This window comes from Amblyomma americanum, chromosome 2, assembly GCF_052857255.1.
Source record: "Amblyomma americanum isolate KBUSLIRL-KWMA chromosome 2, ASM5285725v1, whole genome shotgun sequence".
Taxonomy (NCBI): Eukaryota; Metazoa; Arthropoda; class Arachnida; order Ixodida; family Ixodidae; genus Amblyomma; species Amblyomma americanum.
This window is the reverse complement of record NC_135498.1, coordinates 31859234-31876983: the sequence shown is the minus strand read 5'-3', so window position 1 is coordinate 31876983 and position 17750 is coordinate 31859234. Positions and strand designations below refer to the sequence as shown.

General features: G+C 46.3%; 1 long non-coding RNA gene across 1 annotated transcript; it reads right to left on the bottom strand.

Annotated features, from left to right (window-relative positions):
* Positions 1–6208: 6208 nt before the first annotated feature.
* On the bottom strand, positions 6209–12985 carry LOC144118437 (uncharacterized). Its single transcript, XR_013312025.1, has 4 exons — positions 12932–12985; positions 9082–9171; positions 7701–7796; positions 6209–6312 (listed from the first exon to the last, which is right to left on the bottom strand). It is a non-coding gene; the product is annotated as an uncharacterized LOC144118437 (long non-coding RNA).
* Positions 12986–17750: the final 4765 nt, after the last annotated feature.

Below are 17750 nucleotides of genomic sequence, written 5' to 3'. Positions count from 1 at the left end.
CGTCGTGAACTGCGGAAGTGCCGCGAACCGCAGACCGGCCAGCACTTTCAGGCGAGCCGTCTGCTTCAGCGCCAGCCAATCGGCGACGCTGTCCACTGCGAGGGCAAGGCCGGCGATCAGTTCCAACGAGCTGCCACTACTCATTACGCATATATACTACCATAGTTACATTAGAGTTTGTTAGTTAATCGCAGAAGCAGATAAGGCTCTCTATAGTTTCTTTTTCATGCGTCAGCATTAGTACTCTCATGAGCGCAGAAAGTGTTCGGCTATGACACCGTGTGAACCGTTGAGGGAGAGAATCAAAGTGGGTAGAGAGAGAGGGCTGGGCAGGGGAAGTGGAGAGAGGGAGAAGACGAGTTGCAATGGTGGAAGAGGGGAAACTGCGGTCGGCAACCAGAGTAGAGGGGTTGGAGGGGTGGGGAGAGTGGTGAGGTGGTACAGCGTGGCATACTGCGATTGCTGAATTTTATCAGGCGAGTGTAGAAGGGAGCGGCGTGTAAGACTGATTAATTGGCTTGGATCACTCCACCCGCCACCGTCAGAGATGAACACTAATGCTGGGGCCTATCCTGCCTTATGATTCACATTAATCGTCAGTGGACTTTTTTAATCGATGACTTGCCATAGGGCGTATATGGACTATCATGCACTATTTAGTTACAATACTGGAGGCTGTTTTTCTGCAGGAAACAAGCTAGTCTCCGGCTGTTGTTAAGCGTCGTGTATTTAAAGAGGTCTCCCTAATTAGTGGATGTGAGTTCAGCTTCCTAAAGGACTCACGTTCTTGAGTCCTTTATTTCTGCGCACGCCCACAAACGACGGCGTACGGGCACATCATGGAGGTTAGCGGATAGAGACAGCATATGGGAGCGTCAAATAATATAGTTATAATTGTTCTTCATTAACTTTAGAAACGTTACTATGGGTTGCTTGATTTAGCTTTTAATTTCTCTTTTGGACTACAATGCCAAACAAAAAAGTACGAAAAAGAAATGGGCATGGGCAGAGCATGCACTGCGAAGGCGAGGTAACCGATGATCCTTTAAGAGTAACGGACTGGATTCTAAGAGAAGGCAAGCATAGCAGGGGGCGGCAGAAAGTTACGGCGGACGGTTGAGGTAAAAAGCTGTCGGGAATTCATAAGCCGCAGCTGGCACAGCGCCTGATGGATAGATGTGGGAGAGGCATTTGGTCCTGCACTGAGCGTAATCAGACGGATGATGATGATATATCTATATGTGATGATGAAGATATATTAGCGTCTTTGTTACTGTGTCTGCTCCAATAATTTTTGTTGCAAGACACCACAGCGGTTAACCACCATACCGGAGTTTATAGCCTGTAAGCAGTCTATTTTACTGTCCACCGGCGTCATGACAGTCTGCTAACCACCTAGCTTTGGCCCAGAGAGACGGCCGGATTTGTTTTACCGCGGATCTACGGGGCTTTCGCAACAGATATGATCAAAGAGCTCCGACATATGTCTTATCCGGCTCAGTCACGTCTGCATAACTCATTGACCAGTTGGTGAACGAGGGAGAGGTTAGTTCCGACAGCCTACGTCTACGGTGACTCAGCTCACCCTGGAGGAAGCCTCTGCTACAGCTATTTCCTTAATTAAGATACAAAAGGATACAAAATTTTACAACGAATATGTTATGTAATATGGTTTTACGGTGAGCCCCGCTGTGGGTCTGCGGCGCTTCGAGTCAGGCTTCAGATGCGGAAGCAGGTTGTCGTGGCGCTCACCAGGCGGCGTTACGGCCCCTGTCCGCTCCAGGATGCTCCCCGTGGCGTCGATGTCGAGGCCGTCGTAGACGACGTACGAGCAGCACTCCACGCACAGCTGAGTCCGCGTGAAGGGAAACTTGAGCTTGGTGCTCATGGTGGGGTCGTAGTAGCACAGCGCCGCAGGCGTCGTGCTCGTCGCGTTATTCAGCGCTGCGTCCGCAAAGAACATGCTCAGCTTTCCGGGACATGCTTGATGGATGCACGGATAGCGTCCCTTTTGAAACGGGTTTGCACCAGTTGATACCATGCTCGGCTTTTTTTTAAAAAATAATTCTTTACAGGTGTTATAAATCGGACTATAAGTTGGTCATTTTCCGCCTCCACGGTGGCTCAGTGGTTATGGTGCTCGGCTGCTGACCCGAAACACCTGGGTCGAATTTCGATAAGGCGTAATTTTAGAGGTCTGTATACTGCACGGCCTCAGCGCACGTTAAAGAACCCCGTGTAGTCAAAATTTCCGCCGCCATTCACTACAGCGTCCCTCATAGTCTGAGTAGCTTTGGGATGTAAAGCCCCATAAACCATATTCGCCAATTTCTTTACATAAAAATTTTAGTCCCAAACTTCTAACCTTATGTCACCTCGCTGCTTTTGAGCCACCAATCTTACAATCGCTTTTTGCTAACTACCACCGCAGATTCGTTCACATGACCATTGTTATCTCTCAACCCTAGGGCTTTAGGGAGAGTGACTATGCCTGCATCGACATCCGGATGGATACCATCACATCACCAGCTAGCGTCATCTGTCGGCACATGATCTCACTTCTAGAATGCTTCCTGCACTCACACCGACTAACTCAACCGGCCATAGGAAATCAATGAGCTGTACCAAAGATTAGAAAATTCCTGCGATAACTTTTTATGTTCGGCGCCGCGCAGAACAGAAGCGTTTGTTCAAACTTTCGGGGCTCGACAGCAACGAGAGCGCATTATTCATTCGCCACTTGCGCTTTGCCCAAGGTCTTCTCGAGGCGTGGTGGGTAACATGCTATACATGAACTGCGATACGATGAGGATTACGTTGTTCTTGATTTAGCTCATTCTTATCGTCTCTCCGAGTGGCATATTGTTCCATTCCCACGCGCGTTGCTCGCAGGTTTTAAATGGCTACAAAGGTTCCCTCTGATCTGGTATTCAGCTTCTCTTGAGCGAAATGTTCCGAAAAAAAAAAGAACGGGTCTTTGACAACTAGTGCAGACCAAAACACGCCAAGAATGGCGCGCGTTGGCCAATGAGTTCTTGCGATATTATGAATAAATAATCACTCTCGTCATCAACAACACTATTAGAGATGTCGATTCCTTCGATTGCAGATAGTCAAAAATAGAGAACCAAAAATAATATATTCGTATTTCTCCCTTTTATTAATATATTTAGTTAGCCACAGTGGCGTACATTCCAGATCAGTGTTTGTTTATTAGGCATTTTTTTTGCCTCACAGATTTATGTTTATGAGTTTTGTTGCATTTTAATATCCTACTCTGCGGTAATGTCAATTACAATTCAGTAATACGCTACTTGCATTATCCTCTCATACAATGCCCTCAAAAGAAGGCCATGATAGTTTTTTTAAAATTAGTAACAAAGGATTAAATTAAAAAATAAACAAGGCGTCCCTAATTTTCTACCTAAATATTATTTTGGCGGGGAATTAGCACGAGCAAAAGGGTGAAAACCCTATATTTAAATGCCTGTTTCTTAGAAGCAAGCGGCATTGCTCAAAAAAAATGTGGTAGTTAAAAAATAAAGGGAATACATGCTTACGTGGTGGAGAAGCTGCCAGTAAAACGGAAGGAGAAAAATAACGCGATAGCACATTTCACATACGCTCAGCCGCCGAAGCTTTGGAGAGGACAGTGAGCTATACGAGGAAGGCATACAAGTTGAAAAAATAAATTATAGAAAATACACACAAGAATAAAGGGGGCGTACGATATCACAGCGAAAAAAATAAAACCAACAAAGCAAACAGCAACACTCGTGTAGCGTAATCACAAAGGAGCGCGAACGATGCCTGAGAAAACGCGCATAATATGTCTTAAGTGTGGGAATGTGAATCGAGCTGTTTGTTGTGCATATACTTCATCAGGACGATTTGTAAAAGATGTCACAGTGGCGGGTTTTTGTCAGTGACCGGCTTTGGAGAAAGATAGATAGGTGACAATAAAACAAGTTGCGGCAGTTGGTTCACGTTATTCAATGATAAATAACCAGCGTTTATGAAAAACGAGATGCCATGCAGCCTCGACTTCGTTCGGGTATTTTCTTTCGTTTGCGTTGTTAATTTACCTTTGAACGATCTCTAAAAGACATTTGAAAGACTGGTGGCGGCAGATTTCACGTACTGGAGGCCAAAATTCATGACGCAATGAAAGGCACGTTAAGCACCTTGACCGCACTGATGTTATGCTGGCTATTGGAATATAATTAGACAATGCGAAGCATATGGAATTATTCTGGGCAGTTTCAACCGCAGAAGTAACATTATAACGGTTAGGGTATCTGAGAAAAGCAGCGTAGTTGACAGCACCTAGGAGTTTTACTGATAACCAACTTAAATGAAATAGTAGCTTTGGTGAGCCCTCGTCACAAAACTTTATTATGCGATTAGCGTTGCCAGACATTTGGTCAGTGCGAACTGAGGAGCTCAAGGTTGAATTAATCTAAGATACCTAGGCTGAACCGGAATGTTATTTACTCGTACAATGAGGTACCTCGACCCTCTGGGCATTATTTCCAATTTATTAATCTTTAGTTGCATACGGGATTTCATGTTCCAGAGTGTTATTTATTTCTACTGGTTCGTACACCACTAGCGATGCAGGTGATTGGACAATACCTAGAAAACGATGAGACATCCCGTTTATGTCTTTAATGAAGTGCCTTTTGTATACCGTAGCCGCTCGCTCACGGTGGGCCCCTGATGACTGCAACGGCAGTGACCTTTTAAGGCATCACAGCTACGCAGTGTTTCTTAAAGATGCCCAGCTCACTAAAGCCTTTGCCTGAGCTGTCTCCGAGCTGAGTAGCAGTACACCTGTTCCGTGGTTAGGTGCAGTGAGAAAAGGGCTTTATTTTCATTCCAAGGCTTTCGCCACCCACTCTAAACAGAAAGGAGTAAAAGACGGAGTAAGCTGTCCTTTACCGCACTCCCTCTTACAAAAGAGAGTAAGCTAGAGGGCAGCTTACTCTCTTTTTAGTCCCATATAGGCGTATTTATGTTTAGAGTGCAATGGCTCAGGGGCAGTCTTTCTCGCGCCGTGGCCGGCACATTAAACGAACCTGCAGAGAACAATAGCAGCTCGGAGATTCGAGAGTTTCATTGCGGGAAGCAGTAAGATACAAAGGCGTCCAAAGAGGACGAGTGAGTGAAGAGTACAAGACCTGACGCAATGACTAACTTGTCTTGTCCGTTCTTAAATTGCCTCGTTCTAACAGTCATTAGGGGAGCACTCCAGTTTTCAGTTTGTGCCGTCGTCTCGTCAACGACTGTTCGCACGGCGTCTCCCGTCGAATCATTGCCCACCCGACAATTGCTTCCGTCCACGAAATGCAAATGCCACGTTTGCTTTGTAATATAAGTGCACGTTAAAGAATCTTTGGCGGTGGATATTAATCTGAAGCGCCCCTCCACTAGGGAGTCTGTCATAGCTCATGTGTAGCTCTGGGATGTTAAACACCTCATACCACACCATACCATACCACAACATACATACCATACTATAGCATACATACCATACCACACCATACCATACCATACCATACTGTACCGTATCATACCATACCATAACATACATACCATACCATACCGTACCGTACCGTACCATACCATACCATGCCATGTCATGTCATGCCATATCATACCATACCATATCGTACCGTACCGTATCATACCATACAATATCGTACCGTACCGTATCATACCATGCCATACCGTACCGCACCGTACCATACCATACCATACCATACCATGTCATGCCATGCCATGCCATACGATATCATATCATACCATACCATACCGTACCATACCATACCATAACATACATACCATACATACCATACATACCATACATACCATACCATACCATACCATACACGATACATACCATACACCATACCATACACCATATCATACCTAAGCATAGAATTATTCCATACAGTACCATACGTTGCCATGCCATACCTAACCCTACCGTACCACACTATACCATGCACCATACAATATCATACGTTGCCAAACCATACCATACGTTGCAATACCATACCACACACCGTATATAAGCCTAACCATACCACTCCACACCATACCCTATCGTGCCACCATCGCACACCGAGGGAGAAAAAAAATGTGCTATAACATTGAAATAAAATTACAAACAAAGGACGTGAGAAGAACAGGCACTCACGCGCGAAAGAGATGAGGTAGGCGAGGATAGCGATGAGCACGAGCACCACGAGGAAGCCGCTGAAGATGACGTACACTATGTACGAGAATGGAGTCACGGATGCGTCGTCCCTGCATCGGCGCACGCAACTTAACTTCCCACCTCCGCGCCATGTGTTATTTTTTTTCCCCGCATCAAATGTCTGTTTGCAGTGGGGTCTACTTCGGCTGCGCTTCTCATTAATCTGGATAAGGTTTTTCTTGAGGCAAGAAAAAAAAGACAGTGACAGGATGATCACGAAACCTAATGCGAGAAAGCTGCAACAGTTGGCATTATCCTCGATGATTACACTAGGCGCTTTTACTCCAATGAATGCTTTTACTGAGAGCCTGGAGGTGATGTGAGGAGGTGGCTGGTAGGTGGTGCTTATGGAGGACAGCTGGCCATCTCACTGCGTCTTTGAATGAGATTTCGCCCTCACTTTTACGTTTCCTCTTCTGTGTGGGTTACTGATAGCTGGAGGCCTTGAAGAGGGTGGTTTTGGGGGGGGGGGGGGGGGGGGAGGAGGTTGAGCTTTTAGAGGAAAGAGGCTTCACACATGAGAATGTCTTGTCTTTACGCAGATAAAACCGGCATCTTTGCCAAGTGCCACTCTTTCTGCTCTCACAGTATAAAAAAGGAAGAAAGAAAATATTATTTCGCAGTACTTTTTCATTACACAAGACACGTTATTGAACATGTATATTCCATTTCTTGACGCGAAAATTATATTAAGGGATTAAACTACGATATATTACTTTAACATAAAAGGATGAGATGTCATATTTCCCAGGATGACAAAACTTCCTGACATCTTTTTTTCCCCTTTTTCTCAAAACCAGAATTCGTTTGCATCTCACCTAAGGCGCTACCTACGGGAAACCCCACCCATGCCTCCTGGGAGTCTGCTCTGTCCGGCTACCGGCCTGAGGATTAGCGAAAGCTTACTGAACGGGCCGCCCGGACGTCTCCAGACATTGGAACCCTGGAATAAGGGCCGCGCCTGAGATGGTAAGAAAACTGGACATGAATAGTCCTCCCTGGAGGGTCTCGAACCTTTTCAGCAATAATGTTCTCTTCTTTCTATCACCCTTATCCCCAGAGGCTTTTTATTTTTGTTAATTTAAATTGCCTCACTATAAAATCTGTCACACCTCTCTTCAAAAAGGACCAGAGGCTAGCTACTTGCGCTCTCTAAACACGAATACGCCCCTATGGGAGTAAAAGGAGAGTAATATGTCCTCTAGAGCACTCCCTATTATAAAAGAAGGGAGTGGGCTAGAGGACAGCTTATTATGAAAGGGTGTGCGCCGGAGGACAGCTTTATCCCTTTTTTACTCCTCTCTGTTTAGAGTGCAGAGTAAACTCTACAACTACGTAAGAAGTTGACATATAAAACTAGACGCGAAACACAAAGCACAAGCCAGAAGAAGAAGAAGTAGAAAAATATGTCTTTTCAAGCGTCTTCCGATCGACTCACACTTCCACTGCTGGCGGCGTCCCTTCGAACTGTTTGGGGAGGCTGATCGTCTTCTCGAACCATGCCTGCTCCTCAGAGTCTGGGAATAAGACAGCACTGAAAGCGACATTTGTGCGGTGAGAATTAAGAAAGCGCCTGTGCGCAGCCGTAATGCCGCAAGAGGCAAGTAGCAGAGATCGCACAGTTTACAGTTATGGACCGACCTCATCGCGAGTGTCACCACGCCAACACGGCAGCAGCGGACTTCTGAAGTTTTCGATCTTGGGGCACGTGGCGAGTGACATTTATCGTCACAACTGCTTTTACTAGGATTACTGACAGCGTACCTTTCACCAGAACGACGTATTAACTCTTAATGAGACTGGAAATTTCAAGCAAACGAAATCTGCTCAAGAGTTTCTTTTTAGATATTTTTTTATAGAGAAGTAAAAATTGGAGACGACACTTCAGCTGCGCCTTAAGGGTATGACGGGACAGCGTAGTGGGGGTTAGGCTTTCCATTCTGAACAGTTGGACACCTTTGAACGCATTTCATTTTTTGCAACTTTATATTAATTAATTGATCAATTACAGACTCTGCATTTTCTTAATTAGCTTCATCAAGCATTGGCTTTTAAATCTGAGCATTTTAATACCTTTGAACCCCCTTTTTTAATTTTTCGTTTTTTACATCTTGTCATATAATTAATTATAATGATTTCATTAACTCCTCTTCGCGTATCACACATCAATCAATCGTAGATCACTAGAACCACAAATTGCCATGATACAATTTTTTTTTTGCGCAGCCCCCGATTATTTCCGACACGCGGTGCCGGCTACGCAGACAGCTTTTCAGCCTAACGAGATGTATACGCTATCGCGTAAAATAGCTGCCTCGGCACATTCGTTCGAATGACCATCTTCAGAAACAGTCCAAGTACATACACATTAGATCCTTTGCACAACACGTATCTTATGAAACTGTCGATTCGGGAACGAAGATAAACAACCTTAAAGTTAGTCCTCCTTGCACGAATGCTCCTTTGCATGCGTTTGCCCAGGACGCAGGCTATCCGGTCAAACGTACGCGTTATGAGCGATGGCCGTTGGCCACGGCGGCCGCTCCGGCTGAAGGAAGCGCGACGCTAGCCGCGTTTACATGAATGCGACAGAAGTCGACTCCAGTCCACTTTTTGAGGGAAAGTGCAAAAACGTCGAAGCAGAAAGTATAGAGGACGAGTCACGCCTTTTGTTCTCAAACCCTGCTCTTTCGCTCAAAAAGGGGACTGGAGTCGACTTCTGACGCATTCATGTAAACGCCGCTACTGAAAGGATTACTCGACACGCCCTTTAATCGAACCGCGTGTCTCGAAACGCAAGGAAGAGTGGTCACACATACCCGGCTAGGACGGCCTCTGCTGGCGTCAGCCTCCTCGAAGGTGGACTCCTCTCGCTCTTCTTGGCTTTTGCGACGCCCGGCTTCGGCTGTCTGCGTGCGAATGAGATGCTCCCGTGAAAGTGTACTGCGCGATCAGCAGTGTGACTGTGTGTACAGGCGAGGAAATCTTAAAAATGGTTTCCTCGTACGCTAACCGAAAGACAGGAGCAGCTTGCGCGTGACAATAACAGGAAACCCGGCCCTTTTAGTTGGATTATCTGACACTACTATACGATGACGCCATTTCATGCTGACGACAGTGACCACAAAATGTCGGAGGTGGGGGGTGAGGGGAAGGAGGGGTAGCACTGGTTATAATAACTGACGCGTTAAGAGGGTAAGAAAAGGAAGAAAAAAATAAAAGTTGTGCCAAGTTTGACATTTGAGTCCGATTATGTCCCGGAGTTGGCATCTACGTTTGGTGATACTCTCCAGACAGCATTTTACAGCGGCAGCTGTTAAAGCCACGTTTCCCGGTTGCGCGGTATTGTCGTCGTTGGTGCCGGGGTAACACGAAGGAGCGTGAAGAGAATAGGGAAGCGCTGCGCCACGCTTGTTGGTTGCCGGACGCCTGCTTTGTATGGATGGATGAGCAATCATGCGTGACAGTGCGTGATAGATGGATGGAAAAACTTTTCTTTCAGAGTCAATCAACCGGAGGGTCACAGGACTTTGTCCTATTTCCTCTCGCTAGGCGTCGGTCGTAACCCCCTGGGACTCTGCGGCAGCCAAAGCTTGATTGACGATGTTTCTTTGCACTTCTGGGTATGGGTTGCGCATCAGAGCCTCTCATGAGTCTGGCGTGCGTGTGTTGTCTTTGTAACTTGGGCATGTCCAGACCATGTGTACCATGGTCGCACATTCGTCACAGCTAGTACCTAGCATTGCATTGCCCTGGATATACTTTGCTATAAATCCATGGGTTTGGAAAATACCCCGACCTGGAGTTTCACGTCCCTACCTCTACACCCTTACCATACTAAATGCTCCTAATGGGATGAACATTTCAGACTGCTCTAGCTGTCACTAAAATTCGCATAGTTTTTGAATAGTTTTGGTAAGTGGGCGCTACTTAATGAAAAGTGGTTCGCCCGGCCTCGCCACCTTTCGGCATGCAGCGCGCAGCGTGGCAGCAGACACGTCATGCGGTAGTTATGTCTCTTTGTACGGTGCCCAGACGTTCGCATGTTCAATTGGTGTCGAGCCCGTTAAAGAGTTCAGAACATCGGTTAACTTGTTGTGTGCCTGCGAAAGCTGTGGAAGAAATACAAGTGGTAAGTGTACGGAGCAGCAGCATCGAAGTGAAGCGACCTGAGGGTTTCAACTCTCACAGACTACCTGGAAGCAACATGCCGACGTTACACTGACGTCCGATATTGCGGTTGCATAATTCAGCCTTGCACAAATATTCTATAGTGTATTTGTTCAGTTTCCACTGTTACGGCAGCCGAAAGAGAGATGTCTCAACGGGTTGCTGTTGCCGGCAAAAGACTATTTTTGGAGCGCAATGCGTGCATGCCACAAGCCATATAAAGTTGCAACGCTCCTATAGAGAGGGAACCAGGAGTCGTATTTTAAACTGCTCATTTCGTTTCGTCGTGAAGAAAACGTAAGCGGGGGGAGAGAGAAAACTAGAAATCACAGATGCTATGCTTCAACATTTTTTTTTTCTTCCACGCGTCTAAAATACGTTGTCGTGCTCACCAGCTAGGTGACGATCACTTCGTATCGCTCACCTCCTACACTCTACCCTCTTCCTACCCAATTGCTCCATTTGCGGGCTACATTTCCACGCAATACTACTACAGTTAGGAATGCCCTTGCCCCTCATGGGTGCTCTCATTACCCAGCTGCAAAAGTTCCTGCCTGGAGGTCACCCTTCAGGCCACACGGCGCAGCTACGTCTGATTAGGCGCGCCGCACTGGAAGGGACGGCCGGAGGACTCCTGGACTGAGGATCTCTGCCGGGAGAAGCTCACCACTTACGCTGAAACAATATATTCCTCCTCCTCCTCCTCCTCATTCTCGGTGATATAGCTTGCACTTTTCAACCAGTACCCGCAAACAAAACTTTATACCGTGGCCGATGCCGCTCAGCCAGCAAAGCTAAATTTGATCACCATATTCACGACTTTAAGGACAGCAGTAAGGGCGTGCTCACGCAAATATAATACCGCCTTCGTCACCGTGTGGTCCACGTGTAGGTGGCGATCGCGTTATCTTTTTCGTACGGTCTGACACTTCCAGGCGATTCGCACCATGTCTCCAAAGCCTTATCTCACAAACTGAGGCCGTCGGCCTGGAATGGCCACTGAAAAGTCTTGAGGCAGTGGCCACGAACTAGGGTCCTACGCCACGGACGCACTATTCTAGTCGGATTCTGGACATATACTTAATATACAGCGCTGTTTTGACGCAGATTTTGTACACGCAACACTGAGAGCAAATTGATGCTGGCTTTGATTTAAAGGGTTAGCCCTTTCTCAAAAGAAAAGCTATGAGCGAGAATTGAAAGACAGGTGTTGCCATTACCGGCCACTTCCACAAGTGCGCTACGGTTATGTGAAGTGATTTTGTTTGTTGAATAGAATAAAACACTAAGAAATTATGTGCCCGAGTATAAAGGCGAGTCCTGGGTCGCTACCCCCAGTGCACCTTAGTCACGCTAGGGTGGTAAAAAAAAAGCTGTACTTGCACATGCTAAATTAAGTGTGTGTAAACTCACCGCACCCGACATGCTAGACGTGTTAACGTGTCAACACTCGCCACAGTCCACATTATCACAGGCGTCAGAAGTTTAAATCGAAGTGGTGGGAAAACTTTTAATCTTCACTTCGAATTTCTCAGAAGTAAGAACGTTTTTAGAAGCTGAATAAAAATTTAAAGATTTACGAAAGGCCTGGCTATAAAATTTGACTTGGAACAATATTTTCAAGGAGTTGTCCTCAGTGCATAGCTTCAACTGTCCTCACTGAACAGTGTTTGCGACGAATGTCTCATCCGTTTTTGCGTGTGCGTTTGGGCAATGTAAAAAACGGCCTGGGTTAAACGTGGCTTGAAGCTAGTTTTATACGAGCGAAAGCTGCGTTAAGCATGGTCTCCACTGTCTCGTATCAAATTTCAAAGTCAAGGTCAAAGGTCAATGTCAGGTGCCCAATGGTCATAGTAATATGATCACGTGGTCATGCTACCATAGCTTAGGCCACACCACGCAGTCATGTTCGGTTTGACCTTGCGAGGCACTGAAGGTCATTGTCGATGTGGTGCCCACTGTCTCGAATCAAATGGCAAGTGTCAAGGTCCAAGGTCAATGCCAGGTGCCCAGTGGTCACAGTCATATGATCACGTGGTCATGCTACCATAGCTTAGGCCATATACCACCACGCAGTTAAGTTCGGTGAGGCATTGAAGGGCATTGTCTCATCCTCATCGAAATCGGAAGTTGTACCTCAATGGGTAGAGCTCTCGCTCTAAAACAAAAGCTCGCATATTTGCCTTAGATACCTTCCGATGCGAGTTAGGACGGCGATAGCTTTTTCCCTTCCCTGTCAAAGAAGACTCACTTTCGATTACGCAGTTTCCGAAGCATCACTGCAAGCCCGCGACGATCGATTCGTACGGACGATGAACACCTATGCTGCACGACTCATCCTTGCCATTGAAGGACGCAGAAAACAGCGCCAAATCACGCCAAGTGAGACGCCTCCGGCTGAGTTCCATCAGCCACGTAAGCTCTTGCTCTCGCAAAACAAGAAGCATGGCACCCGCGTCTCCCTCCCCCGTTCTGCCAACATTTAGGAGAGATGCTCACTTTTGTTGGACATCATCCCAGTCTTCTGCGTCCCCGGTTGGCGGTGCGGTGTTTCTGCAAAAGCGAGAATCACAGTCACTCGAACGGTGCGCTGTACTCGGGAGCAGTAAGTAAATAGCGTATAAAAGGGTACTTGCATCGCCTGCGTCGTAAACGGGCTGCTCAGGACCTTCTCCATTCTTCTTCTGCACGGAATCGCCTCGCGCGTCACGCCCCTGCGCTCGAGGATGGGTGATGATGATAGTCGTGACGCCGACGACAGCTTCTTGCCTGAAGAATAAAAAAAAAAGCGTTCACTTTTGTCCATGGGCGTTAGCAGAGATTGTTAGCTTTTAATTCTGATAAATCCATTTTGCGTTCGGCACGGCGCCAACGACTGTGCGCGTGGCTTTTCCAAATGTGTTTTCGAAGCGTCTAGCACTTTTAACGAAGTCAGTGACGCCGTCTAAATTTTTAATACCTTCTAAACAGACTAAAAGGGTGATTTTTCTTGTGTACAAAAGGAATCACTTTTCCAAGACAAGATATAGAGACGGACGTCGGGAAGTTCTCCGGCGCGCCCAGGAGGATCTTTCTGACGCTGTCACTTCTTCCTCCTGAGTTTTCGTTGCGAAAAAAAGCTTCGGACGGTAAAGAAAGTAATTAAAATAATAACTGGGTATTGATATATTTGAGAGAAGAATAAGGCTGCAATTCCGTTAGCGTGGAAGTGTGCGGCATGCGTGAATTTACAGCCATTCCTATTCTTTTTGTGGAAATAGGGGGCTCTAAATATGCACGCACAAATTTCCAGATCCTTCTAGACGTTAGAACATAATGTATGTCGGAAAGGGTTAAGGGAACGCGTGCTTCATGAGCAACAAATGCATGTGTGGTTACTATCGTTTCAAGTTCAAACCAGGCAAAAAAAAAGAAGGAAAAAAGACAATTGTAGCTCTTGGACAGAATTTTTTTTTGTTCGAAAAGTATGCCATGAGGCGTAAGTTGAAAAAAGGGGAAAGAATGAAGACGGAGTGAAGAGGTGTTAGCGATCGTTGTATCGCTGTATCCCGTTCCCGCCCCCGTATGAGCAAATTCCCATACGAATCCGCCTCCATGTGACCTCGTGTGGTGACGCGTGCATCCCATCGTAGCCTTTGGCTACGAAGTACTGCGAAATCATGAACCATCATTAACCATCATGAACTAATCACGCGTGCAACCTGCACACATTTCTTAATGTGTAAATAGTTTGAGTATATTACCTCTCCCCATCCTCTCTTCCTGTTCCCTCACCTCTTTCATTTCATTTCTCCATTCTGCCTGCCATCCTTCATTTCCGCCACCCCAACTCGGGTGCTTCAGCATTGATGGCAGATGCGGGGGCTAGCAAAAATCTTATCCTTCCTTTTTATTATTTTACTAAACCACTGCTACTACCATTCGAGCACCGCTGTTCACCCTGGAGAAAGATCCTGATACTGCTAGCGTCTTAAAAACAGAGAAAGAGAAAAGGGCGGGACAAAGATACGCCCAGCTGCTTTCTCGTGAGTGTAACAGCGTTAATTCAACCGTGAAACTGATTCCAGAAACCACTTGGCATTTGTTACGCGCCTAAATACTTGCTGTTTAGAGATAAAGTATTTTTCCACTGCTCAGCCTTTGGTTCTGTGCGCTTTGCCTGCGTGTTTGCTTTGACGGCCGAATGCGTTTGATTATGCATAAACTCCGGGCAAATGTAGTATTCTCCTTATATATTTGGAACATAACCGTGCCCACTAAGCGGAGCAATCACAGTCGCGCACCTTGACCCTATGCGAGATCCCGAGTCCATCGGTGGTTCTCATAAGCCCCTTGGAACGCAGCCGTGGTTCAAGTTGGATCGCGATGGAATACGCAGATCACTGAACACAGTGAGAACGCGATTTTGTTCAGGAACAACAGCAGCGGACTGCTCTCTTTGTAAGCATGATTGCAGGCGTTTCGAAAAATCGGCGCCCAGGGCAAGCCAGAAAATCATATAAAGCCTCACAGGAAACAAAACCTTACAGTTCTCAGTGCGGCCACGAGATGGTGGGACATGTCCATTAAATGCAGGGTGTCTCGATACGGCTTCCTTTGCTAACTACGGGATGCTCCGACGCAAGGAACGTGACAAGTCACCTTAAGCAATCTAATATTTTAATGTCTAGACTATGCTAATATGCCGGTTAGGATACGCATGTGTCGTAACCGCCCTGTTAAAAAAATGGCTGTGGTTTAGCTCTGGTTAAATCAGGAGTGACGCGATAGCTACATATGGCCGAGTGGAACTTGCTGAGTTGAAGTGCAAAGTCAGTCTTTCGCCGCTCTGTTCTTCTTCTTCTCCTGAGTAAAGGACTCTGTTTCGCTGAGCGTTACTTCATCTTCGTCCCACTTGACACGGCGCATGCGCACAGCTATTGCAGCTGTGGAGCGCCGCGCTGCCGGCAGCAGCTGCTGCTCCGCACCACGTGACAAACCCACGTGATCAACCCCGTGACCAACGGCCGCACCACGTGATCAACCCACGTGACCAACGACCGCACCACGTGATCAACCCACGTGATCAACGGCGCCGCCACGGAGCTCAAGTGGTGCCACACTGAAGGGTCGAAGATGTGACGTAGTGTAGCTATCGCTACAAAAGGGAATAGCCACGATTCATAATCACCGTCATCCAAAGCCACTCAATGCAGAGCCAGAAGAAGCGCATAACTATAATTAGAGACATTCGATAATGCAGTAGGGAACTTAGAGCCGTAGACCCTAGCGGATATGAAAGGGGAAACTAGAGATATATCTCATAAAGATCTCCAGGATTTTAACTGTAGTGACTGTGTTATATAGAAAGCATAATGATAGAGCAGCGTGCAGGCACATTTGGATGTTTGGTGTTAAACTGTTTTAACTCGATAGCGTTAAGGAGCTCGTGTCGCAGAAAATCCGGCGTCGTCGTCAGCGTCGTTGACCCAGTGTTGCTGAATCGTAGGAAATTTCCCATATCGTGGGGAAAATCAAGCCACTGAAGGAAAAAGGGAATTTTGTTCAATAACTCATGGAAAACTTGGGAAATTTTGGTTTCGCTAAAGACCGTTGTTGTAAATGTGCTTTCTCAGGAAAATGTGCAGGGATGAAGGGAAAATGCTGCTATCATGGCGGCCTGACTAGTGTCGCGAGAAGAAATTTGGCTTGTTGTTCCCTTTTAATTTGCTGCCTAGCCTTGGATGCAGAGCCCTGTTCCATTCAGGTTCATTCAGGCTTCGAGGGCTGCGTCCTTGGATTTCTTCCAGATATAGTGGCGGTGACCCTTCCATTAATTGCTTCCAACCACTCCCAGCTCTTAAGTCACACAATCCCCTATGTACGCATGTTGTTGTAAAAGAATTCCCGAAATTTTCTACGGTCTATACAGGAGAGGCTAGAAGGAAATGGAAGTAGCCGAGCTGGTCTCCGTCCCATCGCAAAAACTAATAAAAACGAAGTGGGGACTGACGATGATTTGATCAAGAACAATCCAGCCCTGATGTTCATTATTAGTGGGCTTTGTATTTATTTTATTTCCCTCATTCTTATATTTATTACCTTGCCTGTACTCAGTATAAAATTACTATATTTTGAAAAAATATTATTGTGGAAAAAATGGAAAATTATTTGCCGACAACTGCGAAAAACCAACTGGCCAATGCGGCAACACCGCGTTGACCGTGTGCGAAAAGACAACGAAAAAACCCAAATGAGGCAGATAGGCCACCTATGTCAGGTAACCTTGTGATCCCATCGCAACCTGCCCTCCGGATTACGAGAGGACTGCGCACCGTGGCAGGTGGCTGTTAAATTAATTAATTGGTCGCAACAGGTTGCTCGGGGAGAGCAACATATCGGTCGCAAAAGCCCCACCAGTGGCAGCACCTGCCATCGCAGGGTACTGGTGCATCGCTTAACCGCTGCCCATCTGCGCCAGAAGTGTCATGAGTACTCCCACAGATCTATGACCGTTACGTAGAAAATAACCAATTCTGCAAATACGGGCATTAACCCATGACGCTATCGCGGCATGCCCTTAAGGCGGAGTTAAATGTGGCCTCCATTTTTTTTTTCAGTCTGTCACCGCAGCTACATCTTATTCTCACGCGCACTCAAAATTTGGGCGAACTTTAAGCCAAAAACAAAGAAACAATAGGAAAGCTTCAAGAAATAGAACAGGCCATATGTAGGCTTGTGTGTCACTATGTGGCGCAGTGTTGCGCTTATAGTAGCGTCTGCACTGAAGCCCTTTGTGGATGGAAATTGCTATAACAACATCAAATGAAACGCAGCAGAAATGTCAACGCGAAAGCTCGCACCTTTTAGCTCCTGCAGAGGAAACACAAGCGAGGTTAATTAACGCCTCTAAAGGAGAGTGAAATTCACCGGAGCTAGTATTGAGCTTAACCGCAGGATAAGATGTCATTTTGCTGTTCGCGCTTCAGTTATCTCGTTCGCGTTTCATTTGTGGCTGATAGTACATGTTCGGCTCTGTGACTAAGACTGGCTAAACGTATTCTGATTGAACATAATTATCGTTTAATTACGAAGTTCACTCCTAGGTGTATATGTTCTAAGCTGAAGCGTGCTCGAGCCACGCTGCATCAGCTGGGGCTTAAAGTCATAAACACTAAATTCCCATCTATGCGCAACAGTGACACAACTATTGGGCCTTGACACAGTTGTGTTCCATTTCTTACTATTCATTTCAATGGAGTGGTCGGGTTTCGATACCTGAGATGTGAATGGACACCCTCTGTGTTTTTAGCCCCGTTTCCAATTAAACAACTCCCAA